This window comes from Tamandua tetradactyla, chromosome 9 (assembly GCF_023851605.1).
Source record: "Tamandua tetradactyla isolate mTamTet1 chromosome 9, mTamTet1.pri, whole genome shotgun sequence".
Classification (NCBI taxonomy): Eukaryota; Metazoa; Chordata; class Mammalia; order Pilosa; family Myrmecophagidae; genus Tamandua; species Tamandua tetradactyla.
This window is the reverse complement of record NC_135335.1, coordinates 73,416,310-73,437,968: the sequence shown is the minus strand read 5'-3', so window position 1 is coordinate 73,437,968 and position 21,659 is coordinate 73,416,310. Positions and strand designations below refer to the sequence as shown.

Below are 21,659 nucleotides of genomic sequence, written 5' to 3'. Positions count from 1 at the left end.
TTCACCACTGCAGTATTAAACAGAAAAGTCATGGCCCTAAAAATGCACTGTCCTCCATCTAGCTTTTCATCCCCTCCCCTTTCTCTGAAACCCTGGAAGCTATCTTTTTACTGTTCCTATAGTTTTGTGTTTTCCAGAATATCATGTAATTTTAATCATGATGTGTTCTAGTTTGAAATTGTTATGTACTCCAGAGAATCCATGCTTTTTTAATCCAATCTTATATGGGAGGATGTATTAAAAGGGAGGAAACTTTTAGTTAGATTGGTTCAATGGAGATGTGACCCCGCCCATTCAAGACGGGTGTTCTAGTTTGCTAGCTGCCAGAATGCAATATACCAGAAACGGAATGGCTTTTAAAAAGGGGAATTTAATGAGTTGCTAGTTTACAGTTCTAAGGCCGAGAAAATGTCCCGATTAAAACAAGTCTAAAGAAATGTCCAATCAAAGGCATCTAGGGAAAGATACCTTGGTTCAAGAAGGCCGATGAAGTTCAGGGTTTCTCTCTCATCTGGAAAGGCACATGGCGAACACAGTCAGGGTTTCTCTCTCGGCTGGAAGGGCACATGGCAGACACAGCGTCATCTGCTAGCTTACTCTCCTGGCTTCTGGTTTCATGAAGCTCCCCGGGAGGCATTTCCCTTCTTCATCTCCAAAGGTCGCTGGCTGGTGGACTCTCTGCTTTGTAGTGTTGCAGCATTCTCTGCCCTCTCTGAGTCTCTCATTCTCCAAAATGTTTCCTCTTTTATAGGACTTCAGAAACTAATCAAGACCCACTCAGATAGGTGGAGACATGTCATCCCCTAATCCAGTTTAACAACCGTTCTTAACTAAATCTCATCAACCAGGGAGATGATCCCATCACAGTCCCAAATACACAGCATTGAATAGAGATTATTCTACCTTTAAGAAATGGGATCCATATTAAAACATGGCTTTTCTTAGGGGGCATACTTCCCTTCAAACCAGCACATTCCACCCTCTGGCCCCTAAAAAAGACATGTTTTTCCCAAATACAAAATACATTAATTTCATAACAATATCAGAAATCCTTAAACCTATCAGTAGCAATACAATGAAGTAGAAAATTAGAGACAGTATAAAATCTCATCAAGTCAGTTACAGGCATGGTCCGTCCTAAGGCAAAATTCTCTCCATTTGCTCTGGACCTTTGAAAACTCATAACAAGTTATTTGCTGCCAACATATAAAGGAGGAACACTCATAGGATACATATACACATTTCCATAGGGAGGAAGGAACACAGGGGTCACTGGACCCATACAGTTTCGAAAACCTGCAGGGCAAAGTCCATTAGATTTCAAAGTCTGAGACTCATTTATCCTCAGGGCTTTAGAAAGTGGCAGTCCCACCCTTTCCAAATGCCTATGCCTGCCTCTCTCTGAATGCAACCTTGGGGGATATTGGGGAGACCACCTTTTTCTCGACTCCACCCTCTCCAAGCATTGGGGCCACACCCGGGCTCTCTGCCATCTCTGGGGCACACGCTCAACCCCTCCATGTGGTGGCAGCCAGGCTCTCCCCAAACCCCAAGGAACGTGCTTCACTCTCTCCAAGACCTGAGGCGGCATGACTCTCCCACTGCAACGAGGTGGAAGGCCCATTCTCTGCCTTTGGGGCAAACTCACCCTCTCCACGGGCTTGGGTGGGTCCACTCTCCTGGCCCGAAGCTTCCTGACTTCAGACCTCAGCCTCCACGGTTTTGCCTCTGAAGTTATTTTTCCTCCAATGTGTCCCTTCTCTGAACCCCTCAGTCCAGACTGGCAGCAGCTCTGTTTATACAGGTCCCACAGCACTCTCGTTGGCTTTCTATGCAGTAGCCTTGGATCATGCCCATTAGATATAAGGAGTTTCCACAAATCTTTCCTGGATAACTCCATGTCTGATCCTGACTTTCTCTGAAATGTCTGACTGGTTTCACATTTGGTTAAATCCTCACACAGGGTTCTATTCTCTGGGATCTCCTCTCCTGGAAGCCCAGAATTTTCTAGGACATCAATTTCTGGTTTCTTTGTACCCAAGAGTTCACTTTTCAGCTTATCTCTTTCCTGTCGCATTTCACTATAAGCTGCAAGGAGAAACCAGGCTGCACTTTCAACATTTAATTTGGAGATCTCTTCTGCTAAATATCCAAGTTCATGGCTTTTAAAATCTGCCTTCCAGCCAATACCATTAGTCAACTTTGCCAGATTATCTGCCATTTTAAAACAAGGATCACCTTCCTTCCAGTTTTCAATAACACGTGCCTCATTTCTTTCTAAGTCCTCATCAGAGGTATCTTTAGAGTCCACATTTCTACCAACAGTCTCTCCAAAGCATTCTAGGCCTTCTCTATCAAGCTTCTCACAAGCTTCTCTATCAAGATTCTTCCAGAATCTTCCCCTTATCCATTTAAAAAGCCGTTCCAACATGTTTGGTATTTGCAAACTGCAGCAGCAGCACCCCACTCTCCGGTACCAAAATCTGTTCTAGTTTGCTAGCTGCCAGAATGCAATATACCAGAAACGGAATGGCTTTTAAAAAGGGGAATTTAATGAGTTGCTAGTTTACAGTTCTAAGGCCGAGAAAATGTCCCGATTAAAACAAGTCTAAAGAAATGTCCAATCAAAGGCATCTAGGGAAAGATACCTTGGTTCAAGAAGGCCGAGGAAGTTCAGGGTTTCTCTCTCATCTGGAAAGGCACATGGCGAACACAGTCAGGGTTTCTCTCTCGGCTGGAAGGGCACATGGCAGACACAGCGTCATCTGCTAGCTTACTCTCCTGGCTTCTGGTTTCATGAAGCTCCCCGGGAGGCATTTCCCTTCTTCATCTCCAAAGGTCGCTGGCTGGTGGACTCTCTGCTTTGTAGTGTTGCAGCATTCTCTGCCCTCTCTGAGTCTCTCATTCTCCAAAATGTTTCCTCTTTTATAGGACTTCAGAAACTAATCAAGACCCACTCAGATAGGTGGAGACATGTCATCCCCTAATCCAGTTTAACAACCGTTCTTAACTAAATCTCATCAACCAGGGAGATGATCCCATCACAGTCCCAAATACACAGCATTGAATAGAGATTATTCTACCTTTAAGAAATGGGATCCATATTAAAACATGGCTTTTCTTAGGGGGCATACTTCCCTTCAAACCAGCACAACGGGTCTTAATCTGCTTCTGGAGTCCTTTAAGAGAAAGTATTTTGGAGAAAAACACTTAGAGACAGAAAAGAAAATGCCCCAGAGGGTGCTAAGCTAAGAGATGAAATCAAGAGTTTTCCCAGAGGAGCTTAGAAAGAAAACACCACAACCGGAACCAGAAGAGCCCAAGAAGTTGAGAGAGCTATTTTGAATGAACCCAGGAGAGAACAACCAGCAGACATCACCATGTGCCTTCCCATGTGACAGAGGAACTGGACACAATTGGCCTTTCATCAGTGAAGATATCCTTTTGTTGATGCCTTAATTTGGACATTTCCATGACCTCAGAATTGTACTTTTAATTTAATAAAACCCCTTTGTAAAAACAAATCGATTTCTGATATATTGTATTTTGGTAGCTTTAACAAGCTGAAATAGTTTTTGGTATCAAAGAAGTGGGGTGCTGCAATTTGCAAATACCAAAAATGTTAGGACAATTTTATAAATGGTTAAGGGGAAGATTCTGGAGAATTATGAGATGCTTGGTAGAGAAGGCCTAATTTGCTCTGAAGAAACTGTTGGTAGAAATATGGACAGTAAAGTTTCTTCCAATGAGGTCTTAGAATTGATAAATGTGCTATTGTAAACTGGAAGGAAGGCAACACTTGTTTTAAAGTGGCAGATTTGGCAAAATTGAGTCCTAGTGCTGGATGGAAGGGATAATTTTAAAGTGATGATCTGAGAAATACAGCTTAGGAAATTTACAAATAAATTGGGAAAATGCAGCCTGGCTTCTCCTTGTGGCTTATAGTAAAATGCAAGAGGAAAGGGATAAGATGAGAACTGATCTCTTAGGTACAAAGAAACAAGAAATCGATGGTCTGGAAAATTCTGGGATTCAGGAAAGTAAGACCCCAGAGAATCGTGCCCCATGCGATCATTTAAATAAGCATAGAGCCAGTCAGCTATTTCATAAAAAGCTAAGATAGGATTTGAAGTTATCCAAAAGGATTTGTGGAAATTCCTGTTGTCTGATAGTTGTGACCCTTGTATGCTGCATGCCAAAACAACATGTTTTTTGTGAGATCTTTATGAATGCAACCACTGCCAGTTTGGACAAAAAGAGACAGAAAAAGGACACATAAAAGGAAAAATGACTTTAAAGGCAGAACCATGGAAGGTAGGGTCTGGAGCCAGGGAATCTCAGTCCAAGAAAGACCTGCCCATGTATGTGGAGAGGACGAGATTGTCAAGAACTTTACAGAGGGTGGGCCTTCTGCCCCATTTTTCAGGCAAAATGTTATCTCCCCAGGGCTCTCAGATGCCTGAGGAATTGAGTGGAGCTCAGCTGCCCTGTTATGCTGGAAGGAAGGCACTGCCCCAGATCTCAAAGAGGGTGGAACACATTCTCCAGTGATTGGGAATAGCCTGTCTACCACTTCACTGTGCTGAAGGGGTTTATCACATGGCCCAAAGATGACAGAGAGTCCATGTCTCACCCAGACACTTGGGGAGGGTATGGCCAAGAACAAGGTGGTCTCACCACCATTCCCCAATGTTGCAACCCTCACCCCAGCATTTGGAGAAAGCAAAGCTACTGCAGAAGCCCTTGAAAAGGGTGGGATTTCCACTCTGTGAAGCTCCAAGGATAAAGCATCATTGTATAAATGATTTGCAGACACTGAAATCTAATGGAGTATATCATGCAGGTTTTTGGAATTGTTTGGGTCTGGTGACCCCTGTTTTCTTTCCAATTTCTCCTTATGAAAATGAGGATTTTTATCCTTTGACTGTCCCTCCTTCACATTTTGACAGCAGATAACTTGTTCTGAGTTTTACAGGTCCCCAGCCAGATGATAAATTGGCCCTAGAACAAAGCATGCCTGTAACTGATTTTGATAAGACTTTCTACTGTTTTTTACTTTGTATTATAGTTGTATTGTTGCTGAAATGGTTTAAGGTTTTTGTGATATTATGATGGAATGAAAATATTTTGCATATAGAAAGAAAATGTCCTTTGGGGATCCGGAGGGTGGATTATGCTGGTTTGAAACTGTTATGTATCCCCAGAAAAAGTTGTGTTTTTTTAATCCAATCCTGTGGGGGCAGGCCTATTGTTGGGTAGGACCTTGTGACTAGGTTGTTTCAATGGAGATGTTACCCCACTCATTCAAAGTGGGTCTTAATCTTCTTATTGGAGTCCTTTAAGAAGGAGACATTTTGGAGAAAGCACAGATACTTGGAAACAGAGAATAAAATGTCCAGGAGATGCTAGCTAAAAGCTGAAGTCTGGAGTTTTCCCCAGAGAAGCTAAGAAAGAAACCCCCTTCGTAAAAGCCAATCCATTTCTGACATATTGCATTCCGGCAGATTTACTAAACCACAACATACAGTATGTAGCTTTTCCAACAGTTTCTTTCACTTAACAATATGCATTTAAGTTTCCTCCTTGCCTTTTCACAACTTGATAGTTATTATTATTTTTTAATCACCAAATATTACTCCATTGTGCATGTACCATGGCTTGTTTATCCGTCCACTTATTGAAATACAATTTGGTTGCTTTCAATGTTTGGCAGTTAGGAATAAAGCTGATATAAACATTTGGTTGCAAGTTTTGATATGGGCATTTTTTCTAGTCATTTGGGTAGATACCTAGAAGCAAGATTGCTGGATCATTTAGTGAGCATATTTAGGTATATAAAGAACTGGCAGACTGTCTTCCAAATTGGCTGCACCACATTGCATTCCCAACAGTAAAGAATGATGAGTTCTTGTTATTTCACATACCTGTCAGTGTTTGAATTTTAATCATTTAAATAGGTATGCAGTGGTATCTATTTTTGTTTAATTTGCAACCCTCAAATGACATATGGTGATGAGAATTTTTTATATGCTCATTTTACCATGTGTGTATCCTCTTTGGTGAAGTGTTTTTTCAGGCCTTTTGCCCATCTTATAACTGGTTTATTTGTTTACTTATTGTTGAGTTTGAAGTATTCTTTCTACATTGTGGATGCAAATCATTTTGCATCATGTGTTCTACAAATATTTCCTCTCAGACTGTGGCTTGTTTTTCTTACACTTAAAAGTTCCTTTTCAGACAAGAAGTTTTAAGTTCAATGAAATCCATTTTATCAGTTTTTATTTCATGGATTGTACTTTTGGTATTGTATTTTAAAAAGTCACCAATGAACTAAAGGTCACCTAAATTTTCTCCTCTATTTTCTTGTAGCACTTTTATAGTTTAAAATTTTACTTTTGAACTTATAATCGATCTTGAGTTAGTATTTCTTCACCTTTTATGTTCCAGGCATTGTCCAAGACACTAGGGATACTGGTAGAAACAGCAACATTTATCTGAAATTGTTTGCTTTTTGTTTGATATGTTAATTTTGTCTTTGAATTTGATTCATTTACATTTATTGTTATTATTGATATATTCGGATATGTTTCTGTTATCTTAATATAGTGGGTCAGTTAGTCTTATACGTACTATAATATTTAATCAAAAATTTTTATTTAAAATTGAAGAGTCGATTTTAGGTTGAGTTTTAGGAATCAATTACCCATTTACAGTTTTCAAATATGTGGACACTGTTAATATTCTAATATTGTGCCTCCATGCTGTATTTGCTGATTTTGAATACAAAAACATTAGCAGCAACAACAGAGACAACAAACTTCAGTCAAGATAATTGTTCACTTTTACTTCAAATATGTCTTGCAACACTCCCTGGAATTGTGCATTTCTTACTTCATACATTCCTTTTCACATTGCTTACAATGTTTATCTTTTTGTGGCAGAACCTCTGAGGCCTTCTGGGCATGAGAATCATCATATTCCTCCATCACACTTAAATAGTGTTTTGCTGTCTAGGATAAGGTAGTTTCTAAATTCTTTTGCTCTAATACTTTGAAGATATTACTTTCAAATCCAGTATTGCTGCTAAAATGTCTGGTGTCAACTTTGTTTTTGCTCTTTCTCTCTTTTAAATTATTCATGCAGTCTTCTCCTCTAGTATGCCAATATGTTTCTATTATATCCATTCTGCACTTTATGCTACTTAATGTGCTCTTTATTTTTATTATTATTTTCCATAGCTAATATTTCTGCTAGTTACTTTTAGTTTTTCAAATTTTGTTTCCAGATGACTAGTTTCTTACTTAATTTTCTTTAATGCTTATTAGACTGACTTTGCATTTGTGTCCTCCATTATTAATTCTATTTGTGGTAGATTATGTAATCCAGTAATTTGACATTGATTAAAATTACATCGATACTTGGCCTGTGGGATTATTTTGTCCTGAAGTCAAGTATAGTTTAGGGAAAAGGGAACCACAATAAATATTTGCTTTTACCCTAAGAATTCAATGGTGAGGAGTAGATGAGATACCTACTGATAAATTACACATTTATATAGACAGAAAACAGATTTGACCTCTCATCAGATACATTATTTTATTTTAAGTATGCACGCTACATTTTACTTGCAGATTTGGCTACGTTATACTTGAGACCATAGTAAATGTGTGGGTTAATGGACTACTTATTATGTGATCAACTCTAACTCTTGCAGTCTAAAACACTTTTGACTGAAAAGATAATTATTGTAGGTCAACAGCATATCTAAATACTGAAGTTTTAGAAACTTGCAGTGTCATAGACATAAGACAGGAAGTGATTATGCAATTATAACCAAGCAGTTAAATCCATATCTTTCACAGAAACTTGTCATAATAACAACAGATATATGGATTGAAAATTAAGTAATATATTAATGTCTAACAGTCACGAACTTTTACACCATATAAAAAGCATACTTTCAAGTAATTATATGTTTCATTGTATATATTATATCAAAACTAGGGCGTTTATACATAATATTTCACTCTTTCTTGGGGTATTTTAGCATTCATATATTAAATTTATAAATAATTAAATAGAATTTTGAAGATAAAGTATGAATTGCTTGTGTGTGTGCATGTGTGTGTGTGTGTGTGTCTCTAACTTTATTTCAACCCTACAGAAATTCTATGAGTCAATATTTGAAGAAAGAGCTAAGCCTGGTTTCAGAATTTTGTTCTGTAATTTAAGTAATTTAACGTAAGATATTATAATGAAGTTAATTTACAAAAGAAAGAAACAAGATTATTTTGGAAGTCTTTCAGATGGACTAATGAAGCAAATAGTTTAAAAATAACTAATTTTAACCACTTTCAAATATACAATTAGTGGTGTTAATTACCTTCAAAATGTTGTGCTACTGTCACTACTATCTTTTCCCAAAATTTATCCATTATCCTAAACTGAAACACTGTACCAAGTATATATGTTACAGGAACAAATTAAAAAGAATAAATGGTAATGTAAACTACAGACTGCTATAGATTATAGTTAATAGTATAATTATATTTATAATAATATTGTTTAATCAAATGCAACAAAGTATCACTTTAATGCTAAATGTTAATAATAGGGAAAACTGTGGTGTTAGGAGGGATAGTATATGGGAACTCTGTACTTTCTGCCTAATTTATATAAACCTACAAAGTTTTAAATAAAAATTATTTAAAAATTAAAAATATATTTCAATAAATAACAGTCCCACTTTTCCTGAAGAAATATCTATGAATTTATTCATTGATTTACTTTAACATTAGTTAACAAAAGATACATGAGCACAACTATAGACCAAATACTATATTATAAGCAAAGGTAAAAACTGAAAAAAAAAAAGAAGTCTTGTACTTTAACTCTTCACTGAATATCAGGGATAAGCACACCTTTAAATAAAAAGGGCAATATAATGTCATTGGTGTCTTAGGAGAAATACATGAAAAGGATAGAAAATGCCCAGAGACTGAATAGCTGCTTCTACCTGGGGGTTTCACATGTTGTTGATTTTCCTCTACATAAATCCCTGGATCTCAGTCCACATGAGCATGCATCATTAGTTTTATTTCATAACTGCAAAGGTAGTGGCGTTCTTGCCATGATTAACCAGATCTCCCGGTGAGCAAGTTTAACTTGATGACATGTGAACTGTTATGTTACCATTTTGCATGAACTGTAGTGAATTCATTTTACTCACAGAATACTTCCAGAAGAAAAGAATATATATGTATATATAAAGGGTACAATGGTATGATATCAAAGATGAATATTCCTATCTTATTCGTAAAGTTAACTTGGGATGGAATCACAACAGCCTCGGTACTACAAAAATACCCTCTTGGCTTTGAAACTAAGACATTGAATTGCACAAATAATTTCACAGTATAGATTTTACCCTGAGATCCTAACATAAATCAATTATAACCTACATACACCATGCATCCTACTTGCATCTGATACTTTAAACTTTTTATTTCTTATGTGGTTTTATATTTTCAAACCTTGAACATACTATATTCCATGTAATTATTTCATTATGTATTTTAAATATCCAATGCACTTTTCATTACATTTTGTTTTTCCTGCCTGTAATTTTCAGAATATCCAAGTAGTGAATCCAAATTTGTCAGAATTCTGTAAGTTCTAGTTGATAGACTTACAGTAATTTGAACCTATATTCAACTGTGAGTATGGAATTATGACCCATTTTTTTCTTAACATGGGCAGGCACCAGGAATCAAACCCGGGTCCCTGGCATAGCAGGTGAGAACTCTGCCACTGTGCCACCATCACCCACTCGTGATTACCTGTTTTTAATGCTATAAATGAGAATCAGGCATATGGATCAATGTTTCTGAATCAGCCACAATATATAATCATAAAACAAGCTAAATCTAATGTATTTAATAGATGTCTGTCTTGGTGTAACAAAATAATGTTTTTGCATTGTTCAATATGCCCAAACTCTCCCAACTTTGTCAGCAATTATGCGCATTTCTGTATGTACTCTCAGCCCCGTGCTTTTGTTATCTTTCCCCAAAGTCAACATTTTAAGAAGTTGTGCTCAGAGATACAAACATTAAAAAACAATTGACTTTGTTAGCAACATGTGCATCCACTCTCTTTACTCTGTGCCTTCTTTCTCTATGTCCACTATAAATCCCTACCTTCCCCTCTAAACAATGCGGGGTGCTACTTTCAATCTCCAGGTGGATGACTCTGGAACTTTATGATGTCTTCTCCTGTTCATAAGTCCCCCAGTGAAATTCATGCCTCAGTCTATGCCTGGTGTTTTCTTTATTCTTTCATGTGGAAAATCCCCATTGGGCCAGGACAATTGGTGAGCCAGCCAGGATCACAAGGAAGCTCCTCTACTAGCAGCAAGAATCCTGGGAAAGGAGACTTTGTGTGGGAAATCCCAAAATGATCTGCTTCCTTGGTGATCCCTTGGATGGAGGAGTCCTCTTCTTAATTGACTGTGCTGCAGTCAGTTGGCTGTTGTTATGTGTGGTATGGCCAGCTAGAACAGTCTGCCTCAAGGAAGACAGAGAAATCTGTAAGAAAGTTGCAGTTTGAAAGAGATATACAGACTTCCACCTCCACTTTAGTAACAGGACTTTCAGAGGAATTTAATAAAATAAATGATGATATGGACGTGAAGGTGTACCAGATTTTTAAATTAGGAGGCTGACAAGAAGGTCTGTCTAAGATTAGAGTTACGTTAACTAAAAAAGATTGCAATCCAAAAACCTGGAATCCCTGGCAGGGCATCAAGAAATAACTGGTACAGGACTTCCGGAGAAGATGGTGGCTTAGTAAGACGCGCGGATCTTAGTTCCTCCTCCAGAACAGCTACTAGGGGAGTAGGAACGATACAGAACAGCTCCCGGAGCGATGACAGAGATCAAAAAGACAGAGTACCTCATACTGGAATGGCTGACTGGCTGAGAGAACCCGCTTCGGTGAGATCGCCAAGGGGCGCAGGGTTCCCCAGGAGGGGCGGCAAGTGGCCAGAATCCCTCCCTTCCTCCTTCCCGGACCAGCTGGGACAATTGGACAGGCGGTCCCCTCAAGCCGCGGCAGCTGGCGCCCCCACCACATGCGGCCCCCCGGACCAACTGAGAGAATTGGATCGGAAATCCCCAGGCCGCGGAGAAGGGTGACGGGGGGTGCCTTCCAAACACGTGACTCCCCAGTCCGGCTGGGAACTGTGCAATTTCCTGGGCCATGGCGGCTGGTGCCCTCCCGCCACGCTTGGCGCCCTGGGCCTAATAGGAAATTTGGACGGGCGCTCTCACGGGCTGCGGCGGCCGGTGACCCTCCATGCGTTCAGACCCCCGGGCCAGCTGGCCCTCTTCCAAGCCGCTTCGGTTGGCGTACCTGCCCCACGGCGAGAGTTTTCCAAAGTTAAAGGACCCACAGCACCTTTTAATGGTGGGACCAGCAGACAAACGTGTGCCACGAGCACCACCTACTGGGCAGGATAAGAAAAACAGAACCCAGAGATTTCACAGAAAAATCTTTCAACCTGTTCGGTCCAACACCCAGGGAAATCTGACTAAATGCCCAGACGCCAGCAGAAGATAACAGATCATGCTCAGAAAATTGAAAATATGGCCCAGTCAAAGGAACAAACCAATAGTTCAAATGAGATACAGGAGCTGAGACAACTAATGCTGAATATAGGAACAGAAATGGAAAACCATTTCAAAAATGAAATCGATAAATTGAGGGAGGACATTGTCATGGTTAGGGACAGGTGTCAACTTGGCCAAGTTGTGGTACCTGTTCATCTGATTGGGCAAGCGCTGGCCTGTCTGTTGCAATGAGGACATTTCATAGGATTAGGTCATGATCACGTCAGCTACATCCACAGCTGATTCCATTTGTAATCAGCCAAAGGGGAGTGTCTTCTGCAATTAGTGATGCTAAATCCAATCATGGGAAGCCTTTTAAGGAGACTCAGAGGAGACAGGTTCCGTTCCTGCTTTGGCTGGTGAGCCTCTCCTGTGGAGTTCATCCAGGCCATCCATTGGAGTCATCAGCATCGCAGCCTGCCCTGTGGATTTTGGACTCTGCATTCCTATGGTCACGTGAGACACTTTCATAAATTTTATATTTGCAAGTGTTCCCTGTTGATTCTGTTTCTCTAGAGAACCCTAACTAATACAGACATGAAGAAGACATGGGCTGAACGAAAAGAAGAAATAGAAAATCTGAAAAAACAAATCACAGAACTTATGGAACTGAAGGATAAAGTAAAAAAGATGGAAAAAGCAATGGATACGTACAATGATAGATTTAAAGAGACAGAAGATAGAATTAGTGATTTGGAGGATGGAACATCTGAATTCCAAAAAGAAACAGAAAATATCAGGAAAAGAATGGAAAAATTTGAACAGGGTATCAGGGAACTCAAGGACAATATGAACCGCACAAATATACGTGTTGTGGGTGTCCCAGAAGGAAAAGAGAAGGGAAAAGGAGGAGAGAAACTAATGGAAGAAATTATCACTGAAAATTTCCCAACTCTTATGAAAGATCTAAAATTACAGATCCAAGAAGTGCAGCGCGCCCCAAAGAGAATAGACCCAAATAGGCGTTCTCCAAGACACTTACTAGTTAGAATGTCAGAGGTCAAAGAGAAAGAGAGGATCTTGAAAGCAGCAAGAGAAAAACAATCCATCACATACAAGGGAAACCCAATAAGACTATGTGTAGATTTCTCAGCAGAAACCATGGAAGCTAGAAGACAGTGGGATGATATATTTAAATTACTAAAAGAGAAAAAAAACTGCCAACCAAGACTCCTATATCCAGCAAAATTGTCCTTCAAAAATGAGGGAGAAATTAAAATATTCTCAGACAAAAAGTCACTGAGAGAATTTGTGACCAAGAGACCAGCTCTGCAAGAAATACTAAAGGGAGCACTAGAGTCAGATACGAAAAGATAGAAGAGAGAGGTATGGAGAAGAGTGTAGAAGGAAGGAAAGTCAGATATGATATATATAATACAAAAGGTAAAATGATAGAGGAAAATATTATCCAAACAGTAATAACACTAAATGTTAATGGACTGAATTCCCCAATCAAAAGACATAGACTGGCAGAATGGATTAAAAAACAGGATCCTTCCATATGCTGTCTACAGGAAACACATCTTAGACCCAAAGATAAACATAGGTTGAAAGTGAAAGGTTGGGAAAAGATATTTCATGCAAATAACAACCAGAAAAGAGCAGGAGTGGCTATACTAATATCTAACAAATTAGACTTCAAATGTAAAACAATTAAAAGAGACAAACAAGGACACTATCTACTAATAAAAGGAACAATTAAACAGGAAGACATAACCATCATAAATATTTATGCACCGAAACAGAATGCCCCAAAATACGTGAGGAATAGACTGAAAAGGGAAATAGACACATATACCATAATAGTTGGAGACTTCAATTCACCACTCTCATCAATGGACAGAACATCTAGACAGAGGATCAATAAAGAAATAGAGAATCTGAATACTACTATAAATGAGCTAGACTTAACAGACATTTATAGGACATTACATCCCACAACAGCAGGATACACCTTTTTCTCAAGTGCTCATGGATCATTCTCAAAGATAGACCATATGCTGGGTCACAAAGCCAGTCTTAACAAATTTAAAAAGATTGAAATCATACACAACGCTTTCTCGGATCATAAAGGAATGAAGTTGGAAATCAATAATAGGCAGAGTGCCAGAAAATTCACAAATACATGGAGGCTCAACAACACACTCTTGAACAACAAGTGGGTCAAAGAAGAAATTGCAGGAGAAATTAGTAAATACCTCGAGGTGAATGAAAATGAAAACACAACATATCAGAACTTATGGGATGCAGCAAAGGCAGTGCTAAGAGAGAAATTTATTGCCCTGAACGCCTATATCAGAAAAGAAGAAAAGGCGAAAATGCAGGAATTAACTGTCCACTTGGAAGAACTGGAGAAAGAACAGCAAACTAATCCCAAAGCAAGCAAAAGGAAAGAAATAACAAAGATTATAGCAGAAATAAATGAAATTGAAAACATGAAAACAATAGAGAAAATCAATAAGACCAGAAGTTGGTTCTAAGAGAAAATCAATAAGATTGACGGGCCCTTAGCAAGATTGACAAAAAGAAGAAGAGAGAGGATGCAAATAAATAAGATCAGAAATGGAAGAGGAGACATAACTACTGATCTCACAGAAATAAAGGAGGTAATAACAGGATACTATGAACAACTTTATGCTAATAAATACAACAATTTAGATGAAATGGAAGGGTTCCTGGAAAGACATGAACAATCAACTTTGATTCAAGAAGAAATAGATGACCTCAACAAAACAATCACAAGTAAAGAGATTAATTTAGTCATTCAAAAGCTCCCTAAATAGAAAAGTCCAGGACCAGACGGCTTCACATGTGAATTCTATCAAACATTCCAGAAAGAATTAGTACCAACTCTCCTCAAACTCTTCAAAAAAATCGAAGTGGAGGGAAAACTACCTAATTCATTCTATGAAGCCAACATCACCCTCATACCAAAACCAGGCAAAGATATTACAAAAAAAGAAAACTACAGACCAATCTCTCTAATGAATATAGATGCAAAAATCCTCAATAAAATTCTAGCAAATCATATCCAACAACACATTAAAAGAATTATACATCATGACCAAGTAGGATTCGTCCCAGGTATGCAAGGATGGTTCAACATAAGAAAATCAATTAATGTAATACACCATATCAACAAATCAAAGCAGAAAAATCACATGATCATCTCAATTGATGCAGAGAAGGCATTTGACAAGATTCAACATCCTTTCCTGTTGAAAACACTTCAAAAGATAGGAATACAAGGGAACTTCCTTAAAATGATAGAGGGAATATATGAAAAACCCACAGCTAATATCATCCTCAATGGGGAAAAATTGAAAACTTCCCCCCTAAGATCAGGAACAAGACAACAATATCCACTATCACCACTATTATTCAACATCGTGTTGGAGGTTCTAGCCAGAGCAATTAGACAAGATAAAGAAATACAAGGCATCAAAATTAGAAAGGAAGAAGTAAAACTATCACTGTTTGCAGACGATATGATACTATACATCGAAAACCCGGAAAAATCCACAACAAAACTACTAGAGCTAATAAATGAGTACAGCAAAGTAACAGGTTACAAGATCAACATTCAAAAATCTGTAGCATTTCTATACACTAGCAGTGAACAAGCTGAGGGGAAATCAAGAAACGAATCCCATTTACGATTGCAACTAAAAGAATAAAATACCTAGGAATAAATGTAACTAAAGAGACAAAAACCTATATAAAGAAAACTATAGAAAACTGTTAAAAGAAATCACAGAAGACCTAAATAGATGGAAGGGCATACCGTGTTCATGGATTGGAAGACTAATTATAGTTAAGATGTCAATCCTACCTAAATTGATTTACAGATTCAATGCAATACCAATGAAAATCCCAACAACTTATTTTTCAGAAACAGAAAAACCAATAAGCAAATTTATCTGGAAGGGCAGGGTGCCCCGAATTGCTAAAAACATCTTGAGGAAAAAAAAACGAAGCTGGAGGTCTTGCGCTGCCTGACTTTAAGGCATATTGTGAAGCCACAGTGGTCAAAAGAGCATGGTATTGGCATAAAGATAGATATATCAACCAATGGAATCAAATAGAGTGCTCAGATATAGACCCTCTCATCTATGGACATTTGATCTTTGATAAGGCAGTCAAGCCAACTCACCTGGGACAGAACAGTCTCTTCAACAAATGGTGCCTAGAGAACTGGATATCCATATGCAAAAGAATGAAAGAAGACCCATACCTCACACCCTATACAAAAGTTAACTCCAAATGAATCAAAGATCTAAACATTAGGTCTAAGACCATAAAAGAGTTAGAGGAAAAGGTTGGGAGATATCTTATGAAACTTACAATTGGAGGTGGTTTTATGGGCATTAAACCTAAAGCAAGAGCACTGAAGAAGGAGATAAATAAATGGGAGCTCCTCAAAATTAAACACTTTTGTGCATCAAAGAACTTCATCAAGAAAGTAGAAAGACAGCCTACACAATGGGAGACAATATTTGGAAATGACATATCAGATAAAGGTCTAGTATCCAGAATTTATAAAGAGATTGTTCAACTCATCAAGAACAAAAAGGCAACCAACCCAATTACAAAATGGGAAAAAGACTTGAACAGACACCTATCAGAAGAGGAAATACAAATGGCCAAAAGGCACATGAAGAGATGCTCAATGTCCCTGGCCATTAGAGAAATGCAAATCAAAACCACAATGAGATATCATCTCACACCCACCAGAATGGCCATTATCAACAAAACAGAAAATGACAAGTGCTGGAGAGGATGTGGAGAAAGAGGCACACTTATCCACTGTTGGTGGGAATGTCAAATGTTGCACATACTGTGGAAGGCAGTTTGGTGGTTCCTCAAAAAAGTTGAATAAAGAATTGCCATATGACCCAGCAATACCATTGCTGGGTATCAACTCAAAGGACTTAAGGGCAAAGACACAAATGGACATTTGTACACCAATGTTTATAGCAGCGTAATTTACAATTGCCAAGAGATGGAAACAGCCAAAATGTCCATCAACAGACAAGTGGCTAAACAAACTGTGGTATATACATACGGTGGAATATTATGCAGCTTTAAGACAGGATAAACTTATGAAGCATGTAATAACATGGATGGACCTAGAGAACATTATACTGAGTGAGTCTAGCCAAAAACTAAAGGGCAAATACTGTATGGTCCCACTGATGTGAACAGACATTCGAGAATAAACTTGGAATATGTCATTGGTTATAAAATCCAGCAGGAGTTAGAAACAGGGTAAGATAATGGATAATTGGAGCTGAAGGGATACAGACTGTGCAACGGGACTAGATACAAAAACTCAAAATTGAACAGCACAATAATACCTAATTTAAAGTAATCATGTTAAAACACTGAATGAAGCTGCATCTGAGCTATAGGTTTTTTTGTTTTTTTGTTATTATTATTATTACTTTTTTTCTGTATATTAACATTCTATATCTTTTCCTGTTGTGTTGCTAGTTCTTATAAACCGATGCAAATGTACTAAGAAACGATGATCATGCATCTATGTGATGATGTTAAGAATTACTGATTGCATATGTAGAATGGTATGATTTCTAAATGTTGGGTTAATTTCTTTTTTTCTGTTAATTAATAAAAAAAAAGAAATAACTGGTACAATTAAAGAATAAGAAAAAGTAAATATTGTCAGACTGGTACAAAGTCCCTGTAACAGCCCCGTTTGGCCAGTAAATGAAGCTGTGGGTATGAGAGTATACTCTGCCAGGGAATTAATTAAATTGAGAAAACTTCTTCTAGTAACCAAAATCAGATGTTTTAGACTGTATCTGCCTAAAATGTTCCACACCTGCTGAGGAAGCTGCCTTATGATTACACAAAGAAAGGTTGGCATAAAGGAGCAGTCATCAGGTACCAAATGGCAAAAGTATGAGAAATCCCTCTAAAATACTATGGTTGATAACTGTTACAGAAGATTGTCACATTTACCCTCATTTGATGTCCTACAGTAATGGACGTATACTTAAATCTGATACACCCCTAAAAGTTTTAACCAAACTCTAAATACAAAATATCATCATGTATTGAATCATTGAGCTTCTTATGGGGGAACAATGTAATATCTATATGTTCCATCAATCCTTATCAAAAGATTTCATTATTACTATTCAAAATGCATTGACTAAAGTATTTTAAGTATTTAGCATTTGTATTAGTTGGGGTTCTCTAGAGAAACAGAAACAACAGGGAACACTTGCAAATATAAAATTTATGAAAGTGTCTCACGTGACCATAGGAACGCAGAGTCCAAAATCAACAGGGCAGGCTGCGAAGCTGATGGCTCCGATGGATGGTCTGGATGAACTCCACAGGAGAGGCTCACGAGCCAAAACAGGAATGGGACCTGTCTCCTCTGAGTCCTCCTTAAAAGGCTTCCCATGATTGGATTTAGCATCACTAATTGCAGAAGACACTCCCCCTTGGCTGATTACAAATGGAATCAGCTGTGGATGTAGCTGATGTGATCATGACCTAATCCTATGAAATGTCCTCATTGCAACAGACAGGCCAGCGCTTGCCCAATCAGATGAACAGGTACCACAACTTGGCCAAGTTGACACCTGTCCCTAACCATGACAGCATTATTCTGACAAGTTTGATTTTGATGGTACTTTTATGTTGTAAGATGTTTACTTAAAGACAGTTTCCAAAATTATTTTGGTAATTTAAGTATGAAATATTTAAAGGTTACGTTTTCATTAAAAGGAAGAAAAAAAGTAATTTTGTCCTAAATAATTGTTACAGAATAAGGGAGAAGAAAATGACAAATTCTGAATATAGAAAATTGCAGAAGGTTCAAAGAAGAGGAAATTATGATCAAAGTTACGAAAGATTTAATGAGTCTATTAAAATTTTTGTAAAGCTTTAGTATAAAAAAATATTGATGCAAAAAACAATTTACTTTTCTCTCTATTAAAGTAACAAAGTTTCCTTGGGTTATTGGTCTGTTCTAGCAAAATGTTATAAAGGTATTTTTTCCCAATAATCAATGTAAAGCAGAATGTTTGTGTTTTATTGGACTAATTTCTTGTACTTTTTATTAACTTTATCATGTTCTTGATTGTTTAAGAATATCAAGTTCTCTCACTTTTAAAAGAACTAAGTCTTTTCGTTAACTTTAGTTGAATATGAAACTAAATATGTTTCAAACCTGAGAACATTAAGCATTTTGATTCCTCAAGGCATACCCTAAAGGACAACATTTTATTTCAAATAGTTGCAAAGAGTTTGTTCTTTCATCTTGTGAAAAATGAAATGCTAAATAGTTATTTTTATATTACATAAGTTTCATAAAAATGTTTAGACAACATTATAAAAATTAAAAGATTTCTTGACCTCTTGGTTACTGATCTGCAAAATATTAGATGACTATAGTGCTACTAGTTAAGGTTTTAGCTAATTTTAAAATGTTATATGGATCAAAAATAGCCAAATTTCTTTGTCAGTCACATCATTTTGCTCTAATGCTTCTTGGAAAGTGCTTCCAGTCAGCTGCTCATCAAAGCTGCACCTTCAACAAAAAATGTGACTTTTAAAAGAAAGCCAAGGCAAGTATACAAATTATATTTTACCCATTAACTAGCATAACCCTAAAAAATGTAAAGAAAAAAATGGACCACTGTTTTAAGTAAAGTGCTTTCATATTTAAATCAGGATCATAGTGCTGTACATGATGTCTCCCCATTTGAACTATTGGCATGGCCCGTTGCATTGACCCCCTTAAACTATAAAGGTAACAGTCACACCTTCTAGACATGCCCCAGAGGTGCATGAAAACAACTTACTAATATGGCCGTCTATAGTTTGACCTGCTGGAAAAGGCTGCATCTCCTTGGTTCTTCAGTGGACACTGCCTCCAGTCTCATTCTGTTGCATACTGCTGGAGGGTGCTATAAGACAGACTGGTGTAGCCCTGGAGCCCATCTTCCTGTTCTCAAGAGAACCAACAACACTGCAATATAAAGGAGGCACAAGAAATATATCTACCAGGGAAATAATTGCCAGAGGGATGTGTTTAGAACCTAAAAGGACACAATTGGCACTAAGGCCTGCTCCTGTGGAGGAACAAAATGTGTGGTATTATAAGGCTAATGCCCACCCATTAGTGGCAAATATCTTAGGCCCTATGGGAGAAAACTCTACAGTAATTTTACGAACAAGATAAGATCTTCCTATTCAGGTACCCACTAAACATTTATGTTTGGCTTTTGCTAGGCATATTTCCTGCTTCATCTAAGTTCATCTGTTTTCCTTGATTAAGCTGCAGCCATAGCAGCACTCCACAACCAGACCAACTGTTAAGAGGTAATGTAAGCAAGACCGGCCCATCTGTGACATCTGTTTGAGATGGCTTGATCTGGAGAGTTGCTAAGTAGGACATACTAAGCACCTGAACTCCTCTGGGTATTGAAATACATAATACTTCTGATTTAGCTGTGTACTGACACATGGGATGGCTGCCCAAGTTAAAGTGTGATTGAAACATCACAGTATGGCAGCCTGAATGAACAGGAAAACAAAGCAGCTGCAAATGAACTGGATCATATTTGCCTCCTCCGGTGCTGTTTGGTTATGTGAAAAATGTTTTTGGCCATATCTCCCATCATATTGGATAGTAAATTTATTCTAGAATATCCTTTTCTGTGAGAGAGCATTCACAAAGTTTTGCCCAGTGCACCAGAGAATTTCCCAGCTTTACAAGATCACTTGATCTTAAAGGAAAGTGATCTTTAATACAGTAGGAATAACCCCTTAGTATTTTTCTCTCTAGTACCAGAGCTTTAAATGATGTAACACAAGTAACAGATTTAACTAATTTAACTGCCCATGTTCTTAAGATAACAAATAAAACATGTCTCTTAAATAGAGAAACTGAGAAAATAAAAAAGTAGTGCTACAAAACCTCATGGGTTTACACATGCTTACTGCCAGTCAAGGTGTTGCCTGTGCCCTGCCTGGCACTGCTTGCAGCTTATATATATCTGAGGAACATACAAATGCCACCAATGCCTTAGCATACTTGCAAAGGGAGAGGTCTATAAACCATTTTTAAAAAATTAAGTTTTGTAGACTCCTTTTCTTCTTGGCACACTTAAGCATCCATGAATAGGAGTTATACTGTTCTTATTGGCATACTGACAGTATTATTTGTTCATTGTGTTGCTATTTACATTGCAATTGTGACATCATTTCTCAGTATTGCAAGCTGTAAACCTGTAACCTCCTATTCCCATGCTCAGGGACTTGTAAGCAGAAGAGGTTGCACAAGAATTTTAAGAGTTGTGTGGTAGTGTACATTATAACATAATATGTTTTTGCAGTTTCCAATATTGTCCAATTCTTTCTCAGGCATTATACACATTCTTGCATGTACTTTCTCAGCTTTGTGCCTTCCTTGTCTTTTCCCCAACTTTAACTCTGTAGGAAGTTATGCCGAGAGAGACAAACTTTAAGAAGCAGTTAACTTTCTTAGAACCATGTGCATGCCCACTCCTGGTTCTGTGTCTTCTTTGTCTATGTCCACTATAAAACCCTGCCTTCCCTTCTACTTTCAGTCTTCAGATGGCCACCTCCTGAGCTGTCTGATTCTACTCCTGCACATAAGCCCCCCAATAAAATTCATGTTTCAGTCTGTGCCTGATGTTTACTTTGGTCTTTGAGCTGGAACATCTCCATTGGGTCAAGACACACGATTTACCAGTAATGCTGTAACAAAGTGCTTAAAACTGAGTATCTTAAAACAGAAATTTAGTCTCACAATTCTGGAGGCTACAAGTCTGACATTAAATTGTTTACAGACCCATGTTTCCACTGACATCTGTTCCATGCCACTCGCCTGGCTTCTGATGGTGACTTTCCAGCAATCCTTCTAGCATATGAGTTGAATGGCTGTCTCAGAATCTCAGGACATAGTCCCATTTGTCTTTCTGTGTCCAA

At 38.0% G+C, this 21,659-nt stretch overlaps 1 long non-coding RNA gene across 2 annotated transcripts in view; it reads right to left on the bottom strand.

The window, feature by feature from the left end:
- LOC143646156 (uncharacterized) overlaps positions 1-20,849 on the bottom strand; it is a 58,122-nt gene extending 37,273 nt beyond the window's left edge. For both annotated transcript variants that reach the window (XR_013157349.1, XR_013157348.1), the window contains exons 1-2: positions 20,649-20,849; positions 19,508-19,674 (exon numbers count right to left, since the gene is read on the bottom strand). This is a non-coding gene — a long non-coding RNA (uncharacterized LOC143646156). The remainder of the gene's footprint in view (positions 1-19,507; positions 19,675-20,648) is intronic.
- Between the last annotated feature and the right edge of the window lie 810 nt (positions 20,850-21,659).